Genomic DNA, 14,886 nt, shown 5'->3' with positions numbered 1-14,886 from the left:
TGCGTGTGTGTGAGAGAGAGTCCCAGAGTGTGTGTGTGTGTGTGTGTGTGTGTGTGATTCCCAGTGTGTGAGAGTCTCAGAATGTGTGAGAATTGTGTCCCAGTGTGTGTGTGTGTGTAGGTGAGTGCCAGTGTGTGTGTGTGAGTCCCAGAATGTGTGCGAATCGCAGCATCCCAGTGTGTGTGTGTGAGTGTCTGAGTCCCAGTCTGTGTGAGGATCAGTGTCCCAGTGTGTGTGTGTGTTTATGTGAGTGCCAGAGTGTGTGTGAGAGAGTGTTCCAGAGTGTGCGTGTGTGAGAGTCCCAGTGTGTGAGTCCCAGAGTGCGTTAGAATCACAGTGCTCCAGAGTGTGTGTGTGTATCCCAGAGTGTGTGTGAGAATCAGTGTCCCAGAGTGTGTGTGTGTGAGAGAGAGAGAGTCCCAGAGTTAGTGTGTGTAAGTCCCAGAGTGTGTGAGAATCGCAATGTCCCAGAGTATGTGTTAGTGAAGGGATACCAGAGTGTGAGAGAGAATCAGTGTCCTAGAGTGTGTGCGTGTGAGAGAGAGAGAGTCCCAGAGTGTGTGTGAGAATCAGTGTCCCAGAGTGTGTGTGTGTGTGATTCCCAGTGTGTGAGAGTCCCAGAGTGTGTGTGTGTGTATGATTCTAAGTGTGTGAGAGTCCCAGAATGTGTGAGAATCAGTGTCCCAGTGTGTGTGTGTGTGAGTGACAGCGTGTGTGTGTTTGGGTGTGTGTGTGTGTGTGAGTCCCAGTCTGTGTGAGTCCCAGAATGTGTGAGAATCACAGTATCCCAGAGTGTGTGTGTGTCTGTGTGAGGATCAGTGTCCCAGTGTGTGTGTTTGTGTGAGTACCAGTGTGTGTGTGTGAGAGAGTGTTCCAGAGTGTGTGTGTGTGAGTCCCAGTGTGTATGAGTCCCAGAGTGTGTTGGAATCACAGTGCTCCAGAGTGTGTGTGTGTGTGTGTGTGTGTCCCAGAGTGTGAGAATCAGTGTCCCAGAATGTGTGTGAGAATCAGTGTCCCAGAGTGTGTGTGTGTGAGAGAGTCCCAGTGTGTGTGTGAGAGAGAGTGTCCCAGAGTTAGTGTGTGTAAGTCCCAGAGTGTGTGAGAATCGCAATGTCCCAGAGTATGTGTGAGTGAAGGGATACCAGAGAGTGTGAGAGAGAGGAAATCCCAGAGTGTGTGAGAATCACAGTGTCCTAGTGTATGTGTGTGAGACAGAGAGTCAGAGAGTGTGTGTGTGAGAGAGAGAGTCCCAGAGAGTGTGTGAGAATCAGTGTCCCAGAGTGTGTGTTGTGAGTCCCAGAGTGTGTGAGAATGGCAGTGACTGTGTGTGTGTGTGTGTGTGTGTGTGTGTGATTCCCAGTGTGAGAGTCCCAGAATGTGTGAGAATCAGTGTCCCTGTGTGTGTGTGTGGTGTGTGTGTGTGTGTGTATGTGAGTGCCAGTGTGTGTGTGTGTGTGAGTCCCAGTCTGTGAGTCTCAGAACGTGTGAGAATCACAGTATCCCAGAGTGTCTGTGTGTTTATGTGAGTGCCAGAGTGTGTGTGTGTGTGAGAGAGAGAGTCCCAGAGTGTGTGACAGAGAGAGAGAGAGAGAGAGAGAGAGTCCCAGAGAGTGTGAGAGAATCAGTGTCCCAGAGTGTGTGTGTGAGTCCCAGAGTGTGAGAGAATCGCAGTGACCCTGTGTGTGTGTGTGTGTGTATGTGTGTGTGAGAGAGTCCCAGAGTGTGTTAGAATCACAGTGTCCCAGAGTGTGTGTCAGTGAAGGGATACCAGAGTGTGTGAGAGAGAGGGAATCCAAGAGAGTTCCAGAGTGTGATTGAGAGAGGGATTCCCAGAGTGTGTGTGAGAATCAGTGTCCAAATGTGTGTGTGTGTGTGTGAGAGAGAGAGAGAGTCCCAGTGTGTGCGTGTGTGTGAGATTCCCAGTGTGTGTGAGTCCCAGAATGTGTGAGAATCAGTGTGCCAGAATGTGTGAGAATCAGTGTCCAAGTGTGTGTTTGTGTGTGTGAGAGAGAGTCCCAGAGTGTGTGTGTGTGAGAGTCCCAGAATGTGTGAGAATCAGTGTCCCAGTGTGTGTGTGTGTGTGTGAGAGAGACCCCGAGTGTGTGTGAATCAGTGTCCCAGAATGTGTGTGAGTCCCAGTGTTTCAGTCCCAGAGTGTGTTAGAATCACAGTGCTCCAGAGTGTGTGTGAGTCCCAGTGTGTGTGTGTGTGTGTGTGTGTGTCTGTCTGTCTGTCTGAGTGAGAGAGAGAGAGTGTCCCAGAGTGAGTGAGAATCGCAAAGTCCCAGAGTATGTGTCAGTGAAGGGATACCAGAGTGTGTGAGAGAGAGGAAATCCCAGAGAGTTCCAGAGTGTGTGAGAGAGAGGGAATCCCAGAGAGTGTGTGAGAATGAGAGTCCCAGAGTATGTGTGAGAATCAGTGTCGAAGTTGTGTGTGTGTGTGTGTCCCAGAGTGTTTGAGAATCAGTGTTCCAGCGTGTGTGTCAGTGAAGGGATACCAGAGTGTGTGAGAGAGAGGGAATCCCAGAGAGTGTGTGAGAATGAGAGTCTCTCTCTCTCTCTCTCTCTCTCTCTGTGTGTGTGTGTGTGAGTCCCAGAGCGTGTGCATGTGAGAGTCCCAGAGTGTGTGAGAATCTGTGTCCCACAGTGTGTGTGTGAGTGACCCACTGTGTGAGAGTGCCAAAATGTGTGTGTGTCCCAAGAGTATGTGTGTGTTTGTGTCCCAGACTGTGTGAGGATCACAGTGTACCTCAGTGTGTGCGTGAGAGTCCCAGAGTGTGTGTGTGTCCTATAGTGTGAGAATCAGTGACCCAGATTGTGTGAGTGAGAATCAGTGTCCCAGTGTGTGTGTGTGTGTGTGTGTGTGTGTGAATCAGTGTCCCAATGTGTTTGTGTGTGTGTGTGTGTGAATCCCAGAGTGTGTGAGAGAATCAGTGTATTAGTGTGTGTGTGAGAGAGAGACTCCCAGTGTGTGTGCGAGTCCCAGAATGTTTGAGAATCACAGTATTCCAGAGTGTGTGTGTGTGTGAGAGAGAGAGAATCACAGTGTCCCAGAGTGTGCGAGAATCGCAGTGTCCCAGAGTGTGTGTGTGTGTCAGTGTGTGTGTGAGTCTGTGTGTGCGTGTGAGGCACAGTGTGTGTGTATGGGAGCGCCAGAGTGTGACAGTCAGTGTCCCAGAGTATGTGTGAGAGAATCACAGTGTCCGTGTGTGTGTGTGAGTCCCAGTGTGTGTGAGTCCCAGAATGTGCGAGAATCACAGTGTCCCAGTGTGTGTGTGTGTGAGTCCCAGTGTGTGTGTGAGTCCCAGTGTGTGTGTGTGTGAGAGAGAGTGTTCCAGAGTGTGCGTGTGAGTCCCAGTGCTCCAGTGTGTGTGTGTGTGTGTGTGTGTGTGTGTGTGTGTGTATGTGTGTGTGTGTGTGTGTGTGTGTGTGTGTGTGTGTGTATGTGTGAGTCCCAGAGTATTTGAGAATCCCAGTGTGTGTGTGTGTGTGTGAGAGAGAGAATCACAGGGTCCCAGAGTGTGTGTCAGTGAAGTGATACCAGAGTGTGTGTGAGAGAGGGAATCCCAGAGAGTGTGTGAGAATGAGAGTCAGAGTGTGTGTATGAGTCCCAGATTGTGTGAGAGAATCAGTGTCCCAGAGTGTGTGTGTGTGAGAGAATCAGTGTCCCAGTGTGTGTGTGAGAGAGTCCCAGAGCATGTGCGTGAAAGAGTCCCAGAGTGTGTGAGAATCAGTGTCCCAGATTGTGTGTGTGTGTATGTCCCAGAGTTTATGCGTGTGAGAATGCCAAAGTGTGTGTGTGTGTGAGTGTCCCAGATTGTGTATGTGAGTCCCAGAGTGTGTGTGAGAGAGAGAGCGAGCGTCCCAGAGTGTGTGAGAATCTCTGTGTCCCTGTGTGTGTGTTTGAGTCCCAGACTGTGTCAAGATCACAGTGTACCAGTGTGTGTGTGTGAGAGAGAGAGTCCCAGAGTGTGTGTGTGTGTGTGTGAGAGAGAGAGTGTCCCAGAGTATGTGTGTGAGTGAGTCCCAGATTGTGTGAGGTTCACAGTGTACCTGTGTGTGAGTCCCACAGTGTGAGAATCAGTGTCCCAGAGTGTGTGTGTGTGAAATCAGTGTCCCAGAGTGTGTGAGAATCGCAGTTTCCCATAGTGTGTGTGTGTGTGTGTGTCCCAGAGTGTGTGAGAATCATAGTATCCCAGAATGTGCGTGTGAGAGAGTCGCAGAGTGTGTGAGAATCGCAGTGTCCCAGAGTGTGTGTGTGAGTCCCACAGTGTGAGAATCAGTGTCCCAGAGTGTGTGTGTGTGTGTGTGAGAGAGAGTCCCAGAGTGTGTGAGAATCGCAATGTCCCAGAGTGTGTGTGTGTGTGAGTTCCAGAGTGTGTTGGGACACTGTGATTCTAGACTGTGTGTCAGTGAATGGATAGCAGTGTGTGCGCGTGTGTTTGTGTGTCCCAGAGGATGTGAGAATCACAGTGTCTCAGTGTGTGTGTGAGAGAGTCCCAGAGTGTGTGAGAATCAGTATCCCAGAGTGTGTGTGTCCCAGAGTGTATGTGTTTGTGAGTCCAAGAGTGAGTGTGAAAGAGTCCCAGAGTGTGTGCGTGTGTGTGTGTGCGAATGCCAGTGTGTGAGAGTCCCTGTGCGTGTGAAAGTCTGAGTGTGTGAGAATCAGTGTCCCAGATTGTGTGAGAGTCCCAGAGTGTGTGAGAATCAGTGTCCAACAGTGTGTGTGTGTGTGTGAGAGAGAGAGAGTCGCAGAGCGTGTGTGTGTGTGAGAGTTGCAGAGCGTGTGTGTGTGTGTGTGAGAGTCCTAGGGTGTGTGTGTGTGTGTGTCCCAGAGTGTGTGAGAATCATAGTATCCCAGAATGTGCGTGTGAGAGAGTCGCAGAGTGTGTGAGAATCGCAGTGTCCCAGAGTGTGTGTGTGAGTCCCACAGTGTGAGAATCAGTGTCCCAGAGTGTGTGTGTGTGTGTGAGAGAGAGTCCCAGAGTGTGTGAGAATCGCAATGTCCCAGAGTGTGTGTGTGTGTGAGTTCCAGAGTGTGTTGGGACACTGTGATTCTAGACTGTGTGTCAGTGAATGGATAGCAGTGTGTGTGCGTGTGTTTGTGTGTCCCAGAGGATGTGAGAATCACAGTGTCTCAGTGTGTGTGTGAGAGAGTCCCAGAGTGTGTGAGAATCAGTATCCCAGAGTGTGTGTGTCCCAGAGTGTATGTGTTTGTGAGTCCAAGAGTGAGTGTGAGAGAGTCCCAGAGTGTGTGCGTGTGTGTGTGTGCGAATGCCAGTGTGTGAGAGTCCCTGTGCGTGTGAAAGTCTGAGTGTGTGAGAATCAGTGTCCCAGATTGTGTGAGAGTCCCAGAGTGTGTGAGAATCAGTGTCCAACAGTGTGTGTGTGTGTGTGAGAGAGAGAGAGTCGCAGAGCGTGTGTGTGTGTGAGAGTTGCAGAGCGTGTGTGTGTGTGTGTGAGAGTCCTAGGGTGTGTGTGTGTGTGTCCGAGTGTGTGCGTGAGAGAGTGTCCCTGTGTGTGTGTGTCCCAGAGTGTGTGTGAGAATCAGTGTCCCAGAGTGTGTGTGTGTGTCAGTCCAAGAATGTGTGAGAATCAGTGTCCCAGTGTGTGTGTGTGTGAGAGAGAGAGTCCCTTAGTGTGTGTGTGTGAGTCCCAGAGTGTGTGAGATTCACAGTGTCCCAGAGTGTGTATACCTTCCACCCTTCACCTTAAATTTATGTCCCCTTGTAACACTCTGTTGTACCCGGGGAAAAAGTTTCTGACTGCCTACTCTATCTATTCCTCTGATCATCTTATAAACCTCTATCAAGTCACCCTTCATCCTTCGCCGTTCCAATGAGAAAAGGCCTAGCACTCTCAACCTATCCTCGTACGACCTATTCTCCATTCCAGGCAACATCCTGGTTAGTCTTCTCTGCACCCTCTCCAAAGCTTCCACATCTTTCCTAAAGTGAGGCGACCAGAACTGCACACAGTACTCCAAATGTGGCCTAACTAAAGTCCTGTACAGTTGCAACATCACTTCACGACTCTTGAATTCAATCCCTCTGCTAATGAACGCTAATACACCATAGGCCTTCTTACAAGCTCGATCTACCTGAGTGGCAACTTTCAAAGATCTATGAACATAGACCCCAAGATCCCTCTGTTCCTCCGCCTCACTAAGAACCCTACCGTTAACCCTGTATTCCGCATTCTTATTTGTCTTTCCAAAATGGACAACCTCACACTTGGCAGGGTTGAACTCCATCTGCCACTCCTCAGCCCAGCGCTGCATCACATCCAAGTCGCTTTGCAGCCGACAAGAGCCCTCCTCACTATCCACAACTCCACCAATCTTCGTGTCCCAGAGTTTGTGTGTGCGTGTGTGTGTGAGAGAGAGAGAGTCCCATAGTATGTGTGTGTGTGAGTCCCAGAGTGTGTGAGAATCAGTGTCCCAGAGTGTGTGTGTGTCAGTCCCAGAGTGTGTGTGTGATAGAGAGAGTCCCAGAGTTTGTGTGTGTGAGTCCCAGAGTGTGTGAGAATTAGTGTCCCAGAGTGTGAGAGAGAGTGTGTGTGTGTGTGTGTGTGTGTGTGTGAGAGAGAGAGAGAGTCCCATAGTGTGTGTGTGTGAGAGTCCCATAGTGTGTGAGAATCACAGTGTCCCAGAGTGTGTGTGTGTGTGAGAGAGAGAGTCCCAGAGTTTGTGTGTGAGTCCCAGTGTGTGTGTGAGAGTGTCCCAGAGTGTGTGAGAAGCACAGTGTCTCAGTGTGTGTGTGTGAGAGTGTTCCAGAGTGTGCGTGTGTGAGTCCCAGAATGTGTGAGAATCAGTGTCCCAGAGTGTGTGTGTGTGTGTGAATCCCAGTGTGCGTGTGAGAATCCCAGAGTGTGCGAGAATCAGTGTCTCAGAGTGTGTGTTTGAGTCCAATGTGTGTGTGTGTGAGAGAGTCCCAGAGTGTGTGAGAATCACAGTGCTCCAGAGTGTGTGCGTGAGTCCAGTGTGTGTGTGCGCGTGAGTCCCTGTGTGTGTGTGTGTGAGTCCCCGTGTGTGTGTGTGTGTATCCCAGAGTGTAGGTGAGTGTGAATCCCAGAGTTTGTGTGTGAGTCCGAGTGTGAGAATCAGTGTCCCAGAATGTATGTGTGTCTGTGTGTGTGTGTGTGTGTGTGTGTGAGAGAGAGTCCCAGAGTGTGTGAGAATCAGTGTCCCAGAGTGTGTGTGAGAATCGCAGTGTCCCAGAGTGTGTGTGTGTGTGTGTGTGTGTGTGTGTGTGTGAGTCCCAGAGTGTGTTAGAATCACAGTGTCCCAGAATGTGTGTCAGTGAAGGGATACCAGAGTGTGTGTGAGAGGGAATCCCAGAGAGTTCCAGAGTGTGTGAGAGAGAGGGAATCCCAAAGCGTGTGAGAGAGAGGGAATCCCAGAGAGTGTGTGAGAATGAGAGTCCCAGAGGGTGTGAGAATCAGTGTCTCAGTGTGTATGTGTGTGCGCGCGAGTCCCAGTGTGTGCGAGTCAGTGTTTGAGAATCACAGTTCCCATAGTGTGTGTGTATGTGTCTGAGTCCCAGTGTGTGTGTGAGTCCCAGAATGTGTGAGAATCAGTGTCCCAGAGTGTGTTTGTGTGTTTGAATCCCGGTGTGGGTGGGTGTGTGTGTGAGAGAGAGATCCAGTGTGTCTGTGTGAGATTCCCAGAGTGTGTAAGAATCACAGTGTCCCAGAGTGTGTGTCAGTGAAGGGATACCAGAGTGTGAGAGAGAGGGAATCCCAGAGAGTGTGTGAGAATGAGAGTCCCAGAGTGTGTGCGTATGCGCGAGTCACAGAGTGTTTGAGAATCACAGTGTCCCATAGTGTGTGTGTGAGAGTCCCATAGTGTGTGTGTGTGTGTGTGTGTCTGAGTCCCAGTGTGTGTGTGAGTTCCAGAATGTGTGAGAATCAGTGTCCCAGAATGTGTGTGTGTGTTTGTGTGTGTGAATCCCAGTGTGTGTGTGTGTGTGTGTTCCAGAGTATGTGTGTGTGTGTGTGTTTGTGAGTCCCAGAGTGTGTGTGTGTGTCAGAGAGAGAGTCCCTGTGTGTGTCTGTGTGTGTGTGAGAAATTCAGTGTCCCAGAGTCTGTGTGAGAGAGTCCCAGAGTGGTAAATGCTGTGTGGGAATGAACCTGTGTCCTGAGGATGTTCAATACTGTACGTGAATAACCCTGTGCCCTGAGGCTGGTCAATACTGGGTGTGAATAGTCCTGTGTCCTGAGGATGTTCAATACTGTACGTGAATAACCCTGTGCCCTGAGGCTGGTCAATACTGGGTGTGAATAGTCCTGTGGCCTGAGGATGGTCAATACTGTATGGAAATAATTCTGCCACCTGTAAATGGTCAAGACAATGCATCTATTAATCCTGTAGCCTTATGCTGGTCAATACTGTGTGTGAATAATCCGGTGGTCTGAGGCTAGGCCGTACTGTGAGTGAATAATCCTGTGGGCTCAGAATGTTGTATATTGTGTGTGAATACTCGCATGGTCTGAGGATGGTCAATACTTTGTGGGAATAATCCTGTGGCCTGAGCATGGTCAATACTGTGTGTGAATAATCCTGTGGCCTGAGAATCGTCAATACTCTGTGGGAATAATCCTGTGAGTTGAAAGTGGTCTAAGCAGTGTGTTTATTTATCCTCTGGCCGTATGTTCGTCAATACTGTGTGTGAATAATCCTGTGGGTTGAGACTGTTGAATATTGTGTGTGAATACTCCTGTGACCTGAGGATGGACAATACTGTGTGTGAATAATTCTGTGGCCTGAGGATATTCAATACTGTGTGAGAATAATATTGTGGCCTTAGAATGGCCAATACTGTGTGGGAATAGTCCTGTGGCCTGTGAATCGTCAATACTGTGTGTGACTAATCCTTGGCCTAAGCATAGAACATAGAACATAGAAGAATACAGCGCAGTACAGGCCCTTTGGCCCTCGATGTTGCGCCGATCCAAGCCCACCTAACCTATACTAACCCACTATCCTCCATATACCTATCCAATGCCCGCTTAAATGCCCATAAAGAGGGAGAGTCCACCACTGCTGCTGGCAGGGCATTCCATGAACTTACGACTCGCTGAGTGAAGAACCTACCCCTAACTTCAGTCCTATATCTACCCCCCCTTAATTTAAAGCTATGCCCCCTTGTAATACCCGACTCCATACGCGGGAAAAGGTTCACACTGTCAACCCTATCTAACCCCCTAATCATCTTGTACACCTCAATCAAGTCACCCCTAAACCTTCTTTTCTCTAATGAAAACAGCCCCAAGTGTCTCAGTCTATCCTCATACGATCTTCCTTCCATACCAGGCAACATCCTGGTAAACCTCCTCTGCACCCGTTCCAGTGCCTCCACATCCTTCCTATAGTATGGCGACCAAAACTGCACACAATATTCCAGATGCGGCCGCACCAGAGTTTTATACAACTGCATCATGACCTCAGGACTCCGGAACTCAATTCCTCTACCAATAAAAGCCATGATCGATACTGTGGGCTGTGAATGATTGATAGTGTGTCAGTTTAATCCTGTAGCTTGAGAATGTTCAATACTGTATGGGAATAATCCTGTGCCCTGTTAATTGGTAAAGAGAATGTGTTCATTAATCCTGTGGCCTCAAGTTGGTCAATACCGTGTGTGGATGGTCTAATGGCTTTAGGATGGTCAATACTGAGCGTGAATAATCCTGTGGCCTGAGAATCGTCAATACAGTGTGTGAATAATCCTGTGAGCTGTAAATGGTCAAAACAGTGTGTTTATTAATCCTGCGGCTGTATGTTCGTCAATACTGTGTATGAAAAATCTTGTGGGCTGAGAATGGTCAACACTGTATGAATACTCCTGTGACCTGAGGATGGACAGTATTGTGTGAAAATAATTATGTGGACTGAGGGCAGTCAATACTGTGTGGGAATAATCCTATGGCCCGTGAATCGCAAATACTGTGTGTGAATATCCCTTGGCCTAAGGATGGCCAATACACTGTGTGAATAATCCTGTGGCCTGAGGATGGTCAAAACTGTGTGTGAATAATGCAGTGGCCTGAAAATCGTCAATACTGTGTGTGAATAATCCTGTGGCCTGAGAATCGTCAGTACAATGTGTGAATAATCCTGTGAGCTGTAAATGGTCAAAGCAATGTGTTTATTAATTCTGTGGCCGTATGCTGGTCAATATTGTGTGTGAATAATCCTGTGGGATGAGAATGTTGAATACTGTGTGTGAATACTTCTGTGGCATCTGTACTGTCAACACAGTGTGTAATTAATCCTGTGACCTGAGGCTGGTCAATAATGTGTGTGAAAAGCTTTGCTAACCGAGGATGGTCAATACAATATGTGAATAATCCTGTGGCCTGAGGATTGTCAATACTGTGTGTGAAAAATGCTGTAGACTGTGAATGGTCAATACTGAGTGTGAGTAACCCTGTGGACGGAGGATTGTCAATACTGTGTGTGAATTAACCTGTGGCCTGAGATTTGTGAATACAGCGTGTGAATGCACAATACTGTGTGTGAATAACCCTTGGCCTAAGGATAGTCAATACTGTGTGTGAGTAATCCTGTGGACTGTGAATGGTAAATACTGTGTGTGAATAACCCTTAGCCTGAGGACAGTCAATACTGTGTGCAAATAGCCCTTTGCCAAGGATGGGCAATACTGTGTGTGAATAATGATTGGCGTGTGGATGGTGAATGCTGTGTGATAATAATCCTGTGGGCTGTGGATGGTCAATACTATGTGTGAATAACCCTTGTCTTGAGGATGGTCAATAAAGTGTGTGAACAATCCTGAGGTTATTCAATATAGTTTATGAATAATCCTGTGGCCTGAAAATGGTCAATACAGTGTGAAAATAATCCTGTTGCCTAAGGATGATCAATACTGTGTAGGAATATTCCTTTGTCTTGAGGATTATCAATACGTTGTGTGGATAATCCATGGTCTGAGGATGGTCAATACTGTGTGGGAATAATCCTGCAAATGTTGAAGACAGAGTATTCATTAATCCTGTGGCCATGTGCTAGTCAATGCTGTGTATGAATAAACCTATGCCCTGAGGATGGTCAATACTGTGTGTGAATATTGCTGTGGCCTGAGAATCGTCAATACTGTGTGGGAATAATCCTGTGATGTGTAAATGAATAAAACAGTGTGTTCATTAATCCTATGGCCGTATGCTGGTCAATACTGTGTGAGAATAATCCTGTGGACTGTGAATGGTCAATAGTGTGTCAGTAATCCTGAACTTGAGGATGTTCAATACTGTGTGTGAATTATCCTGTGTCTTGTGGATTGTCAGTACTGTGTGGGAATATTCCTGTGACCTGTTAATTGGTAAAGAGAATGTGTTCATTAATCCTGTGGCCTCAGGTTCAATACAGTGTGTGAATGATCTTATATCCTTAGGATTGTCAATACTGTGTGTGAATAACCCTTGACCTGAAGATGATCAATACTGTGTGAGATTAATCCTGCGGACGGACGATGGTAAATACTGTGCGTGAATAATAATGTGACCTGAGGGCAGTCAATACTGTGTGTGAATAATGCTATGGGCTGTGAATCATCAGTACTGTGTGTGTATAATCCTTTGCCTAAGGATGGTCAATATTGTGAGTGAATAATAGTGTGGGCTTTGGATGGCCAATGCTGTGTGATAGTAATCCTGTAGCCTGTGGATGGTCAATGCTGTGTGATAATAATCATTTGTGATGTGGATGGTCAATACTGTGAATCAATAATCTATGGCCTGTGCATGTTCAATACTGTTTGTTAACATAACTGTGGCCTGTGGATGGTCAATACTGGGTGTTAATAAACTTTGGCCTGTGCATGTTCAGTACTGTTTGTACTGAATGGATAAGGCAATGTGTTTATTAATCCTGTGGCCGTATGTTCGTCAATACTGTGTGAATAATCCTGTGGGCTGAAAATGGTCAATACTGAGTGTGAATAATCCTGTGGCCTGGGAATGGTAAATACTGTGTGTAAATAATCCTGTGGACTGAGGGCAGTCAGTAACGTCTGTGAATAATCCTAAGGCCCGTGAATCGTAAATACTGTGTGTGAATAACCCTGGCCTCAGGATAGTCAATTCTGTGTGTGAATAATCCTTTTGGACTGTGAGTGGTCAATACACTGTGAGAATAATCCTGTGGCCTGTGAATTGTCAATACTGTGTGTCAATAGCCCTTTGCCTAAGGGTGGGCAATACTGTGTGAGAATAATGTAGCCTGTGGATGGTCAATGCTGTGTGATAACAATCCTGTGGGCTGTGGATGGTATATACTGTGTGTTAATAATCTGTGTCCTGTGCAATGTCAATATTGTTTGCAAATAATACAGTGTCCTGTGGATGGTCAATACAGTGTGAGAATAATCCTGTTGCCTGTGGATGGTCAATACTGTGTCGGAAACATCTTGTGGCTAGAGGATTGTCAATACTGTGTGTGAATAATCCATGCCCTGAGGATGGTGACTACTTTGTGTAAAAATTCCTGTTCCTTGAGGATGGTCAATACTCTGTGGGAATAATCATGTGACCTGTAAATGATCAAGACAGTGTGTTCATTAATCCTGTGGCCGTCGGCTGGTCAATACTGTGTGTGAATAATCATGTAGCCTGAGGAGTGTCAATTCTATGTTGTGACCTGCGAAAGTTGAAGACCGAGTGTTCATTAATACTGTGGCCGTATGTTAGTCAATGCTGTGTGTGAATAATCTTGTGCCCTGTGAATTGTCAATACTGTGTGTGAATATTCCTGTGCCCTGTGAATGGTCGTAAGCACGTCTGAATATTGCTGTGGCCTGAGACTCGTCAATATTGCGTGGAAATAATCCTGTGACGTGTAAATGGTCAAGATAGTGCGTTCATTAATGCTGTGGCCGTATGGTGGTCAATACTGTGTGTGAATAATCCTGTTGACTGAGAATGGTCAATACTGTGTGGGAATAACCGTTGAGCCGAAGGATAGTCAATACTGTGTGTGTTAAATATCCTGCTGCCCGAGGATGTTCAATACAGCAAGTGAATAATCCTGTGGCCTGAGAATGCTCCATACATTGTATGAAAAATTATGTTGCCTGCGGACAGCCATACTGTGTGTGAATAATCCTGTGGCCTGAGGATGGTCAATGCTGTGTGAGAATAATCCGGTGATCTGAGGACGGTTAATACTGAGTGTGAACAATCCTGTGGCTTGAGGATGGTCAATACTGGGTGCGAATATTTCTTTGACCTGTAAATGGTCAAGACAGTGTGTTCATTAATCCTGTGGCCGTATGCTGGTCAATACTATGTGTGAATAATTCTGTGGCCTGGGAATGGTCAATACTGTGGGATTAATGCTGTGGCCTGAGAATGGTCAACACAGTATGTGAATACTCCTGTGGTCTCAGGATGTTCAATACTGTGTGTGAACAATCCTGTGGCTTGAAGATTGTCAATACTGTGTGGAAGTAATTCTGTGACCATGTAAATGGTTAAGACAGCATGTTCATTAATCATGTGGCCGTGTTCCAATCAATACTGTGTGTGAATAATGCTGTGGGCTGGGAATATTGAATATTGTGTGTGAATACTAGTGTGTCCTGAGGATGGTCAGTACTGTGTGTGTGGATAATCCAGTGGCCTGGGAATGTTCAATACAGTGTGCGAATTATCCTGTGGCCTGAGGATTGTGAATACAGTGTCTGAGTAGTCCTGTGGCCTATGAATTGTGAATACTGTGTGTGAGTAATCCTGCGGCCTGTATACTGTCAATACTGTGCATAACTAATCCTGTGGTCTGAGAAGATCAATACAATGTGTGAATAATCATGTGGCCTGAGGATTGTCAATATTGTGTGTGAAAAATCTATGGCCTGAGGATGGTCAATACTGTGTGCGAATAATCCTGTGACCTGGAAATGGTCAAGACAGTGTGTTCATTAATCCTGTGGCCGTAGGCTGGTTAATACTGTGTATGAATAATGATGTGGTCTTGGAATCGTCAATACCATGTGGGAAAAATCCTGTGACCTGCAAATGTTGAAGACCCAGTATTCATTAATCCTGTAAATGACCAAGCCAGTGTGTTCATTAATTCTGTGGCCGTATGGTGGTCAATGTTTGTATGAATTATCCTGTGAACTGAGAATGTTCAATACAGTGTGTGAATAATCGAGTGACCTGAGGATTGTCAATACTTTGTGTGAATAATCCTTTTGCCTAAGGACGGTCCATACTATGTGTGAATAATCCTATGGCTTTAGAATGATCAATAATGTATGGGAATAATCCAGTTGGCCTGTGAATGGTCAATGCTGTGTGTGAATAATCCTGTGACTTGAGGATGGTCAATACTGTTTGGGAATATTTCTGTGACCTGTAAATGGTCAAGACAGTGTGTTCATTAATTCTGTGACTGTAGGCTGGTCAATATGTGTGTGAATAATGATGTGGCCTGAGGATCGTCAATATTGCGTGGAAGTAATCCTGTGACGTGCAAATGATCAAGACAGTGTGTTCATTAATACTGTGGCCATATGCTAGTCAATAATGTGTGGGAATAACCGTTGGGCCGAAGGAGAGTCAATACTGTGTGTGTTAAATATCCTGCTGCCCGAGGATGTTCAATACAGTGAGTGAATAATCCTGTACCTGAGGATTATCAATACTTTGTGTGAATAATCCTGTCGCCTGAGGACGGTCCATGCTGTGTGTGAATAATCCTGTTCACCTGAGAATGGTCAATGCTGTGCGGGAATAATCCTGTTGCTTGAGAATGTTCAATACTGTTTGTGAACAATCCTGTGGCTTGAGGATAGTCAATACTGGGTGGGAATATTTCTACGACCTGTAAATGGTCAAGACAGTGTGTTCTTTAATCCTGTGGCC

The sequence above is a fragment of the Chiloscyllium plagiosum genome, unplaced genomic scaffold, assembly GCF_037043375.1.
Source record: "Chiloscyllium plagiosum isolate Xiang-an unplaced genomic scaffold, Cpla_swu_hap1 HiC_scaffold_51, whole genome shotgun sequence".
In the NCBI taxonomy this organism is placed as follows: Eukaryota; Metazoa; Chordata; class Chondrichthyes; order Orectolobiformes; family Hemiscylliidae; genus Chiloscyllium; species Chiloscyllium plagiosum.
This window is presented reverse-complemented; position numbering follows the sequence as displayed.